Source organism: Pimephales promelas, chromosome 8, assembly GCF_988280905.1.
Source record: "Pimephales promelas chromosome 8, fPimPro1.hap1.1, whole genome shotgun sequence".
Lineage (NCBI taxonomy): Eukaryota > Metazoa > Chordata > Actinopteri > Cypriniformes > Leuciscidae > Pimephales > Pimephales promelas.
Window position 1 is genome coordinate 24,869,081 of NC_142776.1, and position 7,838 is coordinate 24,876,918.

Here is a 7,838-nt window from a genome sequence, read left to right on the forward strand (position 1 = left end):
TCTCTCTCTCTCTCTCTCTCTCTCTCTCTCTCTCTCTCTCTCTCTCTCTCTCTCTCTCTCTCTCTCTCTCTCTCTCTCTCTCTCTCTCTCTCTCTCTCTCTCTCTCTCTCTCGTGTTTTAGGGCTCTCCACGTAGGCTAGTCCGCGTAGCATCGTGAAAATCGAGGTCAAAGGAAGTCAAAGGTGTGAGTATTATTGAGTATTATTTTTTTTACACGCACATAGGCTACCTATAGGCTTAGCCAGGCTATAGGCTAGTTCAACAAGTCAGAAGATGAGAACAGTTCGAAGACGTTCGCTTGAGGAGGTAACCATAGCAACCATCGGAATTCGCGGCTGAACGCTTTCTTTTGCATCGGGCGGTGGTATGACCAAACTTTTCTGTAATTATTTATCATTTTATTAAAATTAAACCTCTTAAAATTACAAATACATTATAAAATATTTGGTGTAAAAATTATAAATTAGGCTAGGCTATTTAAAAATAAAACAACAAAAACAATACCGCATTAACCTTTGTTCTGTGCACACTGAGGATTTCACTATTCAGCTCATGCTTGACCCACATCCGGAGACAGCTGCGCTGCAGTGGGCACAGCTCCTCCAGAAAATGCCTCAGGACCCTGGACAGCGGTCGGCGAAAAATTTCATCGATCATGTTACGTCACCCACAGCGTTGGAGGAATCAATTTCTAACATTTCAACAAAGTATGCTTCAAGTTATTGTCCAAGACTTCCGGATTCAGCGTAAACAAGATTCAGCTAAAGCACACACGCACACACACATAAAGACCAAACTTAAAATAGTATTGGGTTCATCCAAAAATAGCTTGAATGTATGTCTTCATCTCAAAATTCTTTAGGCTTTCGGTTATTGTGGAGTTTGATGCAAATTAAGATACAGTTTCTTTTTCTTTTTTTCTTTTTTTCAATTGATAAGTGTTTGCCAATTTTTTAAATACTTTTTTTCTAAACTCTTTACACACCTACATCACACAATTAGACAAATATGCCTACATTTTCTTCCCCAAGCCACATTTTAGTAAATAAACACAAGACATTCCAGATATTTTACATTCTATGTTAATTGACTGTGTGAAAACAACATTGTGTGAATGGTAAGGTCACAACAGACAGATGTTGTGCTAATTGTTTTTAGCGTTTTGTGACTACAGATTGGGCAGAAGGATTTTAGCAATTTAATTTAAAAAAAATAAATAAATGCAATTTGAGAAAGATTTTCCCAGAGCAGTCAGCACCTGGAAGTCTACATTTAAATAATCAGATTTACTTTAAAAAGGAAAGGGAAGGGAAAAGCTACAGTGCAGGACACAAAAATTACAGTAGAAAGAGAGAAAGAGAGAGAAAAAAAACTCAGTCAGAAAGACTGGTAAAGCTCTTAGCACTTGGATTTGACACCATTCTCTAGCCTATGTATCCATCTCCATTTTTTCATGAGTGTCCCCTTCTGTCTTGTCCTCCTACACACAGCCAGTGATGAGTCAATCTCTTGCAGTTTCTTTAGTATATATGTGAGACAAAAATGAAGTCATGGCACATAACAAAAAAGAAATAGACTCCTCAGTGCAGATAAAGCTCTTTTCTGCTTCTCAGAGTGACATATGGATGCCCGGCCTGCTCTGAGAGGGTGAATGTCTGAACAGAACCAACAAAGCAGCCGCCAATTCCTGGGAAGCTGTCTCTGCCTCTCAGAGTGACATGGCCGCTCAGTTTGGAGAGTCCAACATTTTCTGTCACCCGCTAACATCTTATATTGTCCATCTTAATTGATCAATATTAGCCATTAGCCAGCATGACTCATTAAGTGCCCTCATCTAAAATTGTTTTTGCTAAAATTAGCTTTATATTTTCTCCCCTCAACCCATGACACAAGTCACTGTAAAAAGTAATCACCTGTAAAAAGTGATTGAACTTGCAATTGTTCATTCTTAAGGAGTAACTTTATCTGATCTAACCATTTTAGTTATTTTATTGGTGTAATCAATAACCATTCTTTATTTATTTTATTTATAGGCCTACGTATGTATGTATGCATGCATGCATGTATGTATGTATCTACATTTTGTTCCTCTCTCTCTTTTCCTTCACCCGATGTCTCTCATAATGAGCTGGAGGGATGCTTTCTGAAAATTCATATCTTTAATGTGGATGTCTCTGATGCCTAATTGAAAGGTGTGAAATATTACAGTACCATGTGTGGTTACCAAGGTAACAGGCATTTTGGAATTGAAGAAGCAGCAATAGCTGAGGAGTGTGGGAAAAGAAAAGGAGAGGGGCTGAGAGACAAACAGTGTGTGTGTGTGTGTGTGTGTGTTTGAATGCGAGTGTGTGAAATCTTTGAGTGTATGAAAGCAATGGCAGTAATCAAACGAGAGCACTGATGGGTTCACAGAAGTATTTTGCCTTCATGACCCTAAAATGAAAGAGAGGTCCTCTTTATGATAACACATTATGTTACATTACTGAACTTTATGGCTTTTCTTTTTAATGTGTGATGCTGTCAGGCAGCAGCTGTTTGAGCAGAAGTCTCTTTTAGTCTGATAGCTGGTGGCTAGAGTTCATTCAGACCCTGTTTCTTGGCCCTTAAACAGCCTTTGATTCCTCCAGTAAGACCCCTCAGGCTTTGAAGTTCACTCAAGATCCAAATGAATTTGAAATGGACACTTCTTTAGCAGGGCAATCTTAAAGAGTGGCAGTGGCCAAATGGCCTCTATAGCTGTCTTATTGGTACTTTGTATCTCTTTCTCTCTTTTTATAATGTCACAATAGAGCACTGTTGTGTTTGAATTTTGCTTTTAAAAGACAATTTATGGCTGTGAACTTTTAAAGGTTTAAACACATATTGCTCAAGGTTTTGTTTCGTAAACTTAGACTCATATTTCAGTGAATGCCAGTAAATGGTGCAAGTAAATGTCCACTAGCATTGCTACAGGTTTTCTGAAATTTATAAACAGAACAAATGAAATCATTTTATCATCAATTATATTGTCATATTCGCATCACCACACATAAATAAACACTGGTGATGGAGCAACAGGCTCCATTTCAGGTAAATGTGTGCACTGAGGGGTATAAAGATGTATTACTGGACCTAAACAATAAAATTCAATTCATTGATTATACAGCTTCAGTCATCTGCAAAATCTTAGAAATGTTATAACAATTTGAAAATAATTATTTTGTTTAAATTAATGATAGATAATTGCTGTAGATTCTGCAAGCTGAATGTAGCCTAAACATATCACCATAAACACAATCATAATTATACGTTATTATTATGATTATTACAATAAATATGTTAAAATATATATTTTTTGGCTGAGCAGAGCAGATGTTTTCAATAATTATCAATTGAAGTGACTGGCCTCTCAGGGGAAGTGGATACAATGGGACCAGGCACTGGAGCGATCACTGTCCTGGAAGGAACTCTGGGAAACCAACCAAGGCAAGTTGAGTTTCTTGCTACGTAACTGTGGCCGACCTCTTGCCAACGCCAAGTAATTTAAAGATCTGGGGCAAGGAAGAAGATCCATCATGCAAGCAATGTGAAGCAGCACTATGTACACTGAATCACATTCTGATGGCATGCCCCAAAGCATTGGGAGATGGTCGTTACAGGTGGAGACATAACAAAGTCCTGACAGAAGTCGCCAAATGGGTGGACATGCAGAGGGTCAAATCCAATAACAACCAGGCACCAAGGTCTCCAAAATTCATCAACTTCCAATGTGAAGGCAACCATACTCATACTGATGCTTTATGGTCACCGATGATTGCACCATTACAGCAACACGGGAACAGAATTCTGTCTCTTGAATTTCCAACAGCAGAGTCTCTTCCTGCAGTACTCGTAAATGTAACTTCCTCGACTCTGAAGTGAAAGACAATGAGTGCGTGCGTGCATGTGACGTGACGCCAACGTTCATTGGCTAGTTCTATAGACACTCGAAGATGATATGGCGCCCTGAAGTGATCCCAACTGTCACGTAACGTCGAACGTGAGCGACTGATAGGGAACACTACACACTAACTAAAGTTGAAAAAGCATAATAGGACTCCTTTAATATAAAGTGTACCGCTTTTAAGCTGTCCTTTTTACAGTGTAATACTATAGGGTTAAGATCAGTGTTTGGTATCGGGTTAGTTGCATGTAATTATGCATAATTTACTATTATTACCAAGTAAGTACAGTACATGTAACATTAAGGATGCTGTAAAATAGAATAAATGTGTTACCACATGGCCTATAAAATATAATAAAAATGAAACGTAACTAGATAAATTTATCATATCCATATTGCAATTTGCCAAAACCCATGAAGTTATTTTACTGGTAAATATATTGCTCAAAAACTTCTATTGATGAAGACAATTGTTTGTATTCACCATGGTTAATTGACCCTTAAACTGATGCAATTTCTCATTCTCTTGAAGTCCAACCAATCTAGCCATTCACACACAAACACCCACACACATACTGTACACATACACCCAATTACATTAGTGAGGCCACTGTGACCTTCTCGCATACACACACATACAAGTAATTGCTTCTTTAGAGGAAGACAGACATATTTCCATCTGTATCTCTTCCTGTTTTTCTTCCCTCTCTGCCACCTCCTCATTTTGATTCAAATTAAGCCTCCCAGTCCCCATAGAAACTCAGCTTCTACAAATACAGACAATATCTCATTTCATTTGTCCCTGGAAAAAACAAATGATCAAGGGGTGATGATCTTGGAGGAATGCCAGGGTATGTTTTGAATTTGAGAGATTGAACAACGCTACTCTGACCCACCAGACCTCAGCTTGTCACAACAAAAGCCGTTTAGAGTGAGTGAGCTTCCATCCTAATGTCTGCGTGACAGTTTGATGAACTGTGATGCAGAAATGAACAGTGAGCGAAAATAAAGTAGAATACTGAACAAAGGAAGAAGGGAAGTAGATGGCAGCATATTTTTTAAATATAAACCAGACTAATTTAGTGAGAAATGGTCTAGAGAGGTGTCTGGTCGAATGAACTTACTGTATTTTGACAGCAACGTTCCAAATGAGGGTGAAAGAAAGGACAATTGCGTAATGCCATTGAGACTGGAAAAAGAGGAACAATTATTGCTTCTTGCATTTTGATGACTAACCAATCATCATTTTTTTTTTAATTTCTTCTGTATTTTTATTGTATCTTGTAGTTATTAATACACATTTTATCTGAAGCAAGATACAATGGTTAGTAGAATAGCTGTCCTGGAGCTCGCCTCCATACTGTAAGTCAGCTGGCTCAAGGACACAAATTGGATGTAAAGGTCAGAAGTGGAATCAGTAATAAGCTCCTGAGGATGTGTGAAGTAGGACACAATATCTCCTTCAGTCCCTGAGAACCTTCTATGCGTAAAACCAGAACCTAAGGCCATCCACGTTCAAATATTAGACATGGTATATGCTCGTAGTACAGGGATGGTTAAAGGGCACCTATTATGCAAAATTCACTTTTACATGGTGTTTGAACATAAATGTGTGTTGGCAGTGTGTGAGCAAAATCACCCTGAAATGATAAAAATCCACCAGGTGTTGTTTTTTTTACAATCTCAATAAATCATATGCCCTGTCTCAGAACGAGCTGTTCTGAGATTCAGCGCTTTGTGACGTAGAATTGAGCAAGGGGTTTGATTGAGGAGTGTGGTTGTGGCTTAGCCTTCGGTGATCTGTACACCATCCTCCATTGTTTAACGACAGTCGGTAATGTCTCCTAGAATCATAAGTGTTCTGTTGCAAAGCGGATGCGATTACAACTCTATGAGTACATAAATGTGTCAATTAACCATACCGAGACGTCCTGGTCCATTCTCATTTGTGTTTATTCTGCCGGAGTCTCTTCGTCATCTGGGTCTGATCAGAGACTATTTATATATTCCGATTCAAACATGTAAGGCTGAATGACATACAAAACAGCGGGTCCCTCACTCTCAGCCATTCTGCTTAGACCGACAGCCATAGGTATGCAAGTTACGCCCTCATCCAAAGGCAGGGAGGGGATATGCAGCTCATTTACATTTAAGGTCATACACACCAAAACTGCTCTTTTTAAAACAGGCCCCAAAAACGACATTTTCAAATGGTTATAATAAATTAACTGTGGGGTATTTTGTGCTGAAAATTCACAAATACATTCTGGGAACACCCGAGACCAAGATTACATCTTGTAAAAAGGGGCATAATAGATGCCCTTTAAGTATTTATTTCTTCTGCAGAACACACACGAATATATTTTAGAATAAAGTACCAACACTTTTTTTGTCTGTAAAATAAAAGTGAGGGTACGTTTACACGACAACGATATGGTCAAAACGGAGAAGTTTTTCCATTGATTTTTTTCACTGCCAGGCCATTAGATGGCGATGAAACACTGCCACGCAAACACGTATTATGCATGTGCATGACATCATCGCCTTCAGAAATTCGCATTTGTTGTTTTGTGTAGAAATCTCAGGCGGAATCCAAGCCTTTATCAGAGAATAATCACTGTAATTGTGTCTTAATTGTATACTGTCAGACTGAGAAATGTGTGTACAGTGCTATTTAACAGAGTTTTTTTTTCCCCTCAGGTCCAAATGCCACCACACTGTTATTGCACATTAAACATAAAGTAAAACATTACATTTACATTTAGTTGCATCTGCACATACAAACCCGGTAAAATAGTTTTTCAAATTGCCATTAACGTGCACTGGAGGAGACTGGAGGAAAATATTTCATTGCTAATAAGTCTACAATTGAGATTTTCAGAGGCCACTTTTATTTCCTAATTTGGATTTTCCAGTAGTGAAAGCACTGCAGCTGTGTCCAATTATTGGTACATTTGTGCTAACAGGAGGTTGTTTATTGTCCTGTACAGTGTTAGGGTCATGAACGGGTAATACAAACAATGTATTTATTAAGACGTTCATGGGGAGAGAGAGACAAAGGATTGTTCGGAAGCTTGTGTTCTATTTGAAATGCACATTTTTGTTGCTTTACTTCTGCTGTGCTTTATTGTGAGGCTGTTGTGGTCTCATTATCCAGTACTTTGAACACAACACAAAATCAATTTCCTCTCCGGGATTTTGGAGAAGTCATTTATGGGTCTCCCTTATACAAAGAAAAAGGTCAAACATATTTGGGGAAAATGGGTAATAGATTAGAGTATGTAGTAGATCCCAGATGTTGCATATCTTCCAGTGACCTAAAATACAGAGAAACGCTCATCCAATCAAAGGGACATTTGGATGTAATTTCCCTGTGCACTGAAGATCATCTATATGAGATTTGCCATGCGTGTACAAGAGGAAATTATAATCAATTTCTCTGTTAAAATATAAATGATTATATGGTGATTTCAAAAGCTAAAGCATCAAGCACCTAATAGCATTAAGATGAATAATAAGATGTTGAGGATCAGAAGATTCTGCATAGTGAATGCTCAAGATTTTTTCTTGTTGTTGCCATGGAGATGTTCCCTGAACATCATTCCTAGACTGTATATTGATTAGTTGGCCTATTGATGCTCTTGTCGCAATGTGAATAGGATGTTTTTGTTGCACCATTCTATAATTATTGGTGCAAAATTCAATGAACAATATTAAAGAATATTGTGGCATATCATGGTTTTACAAATATTGTACTAAATTAATCTTTAAGACAGCTGACTGTGTTCCTATAAAGCTGCAGATGACAAAACTGCAGAATGCTTAAATAGACCGATGTTGTGCACTGGTGTGGATGCTATGATTGTTTTTGTTATTTATCTTTATAGTTATCATTCTTGGTGTGAACTACTAAGAA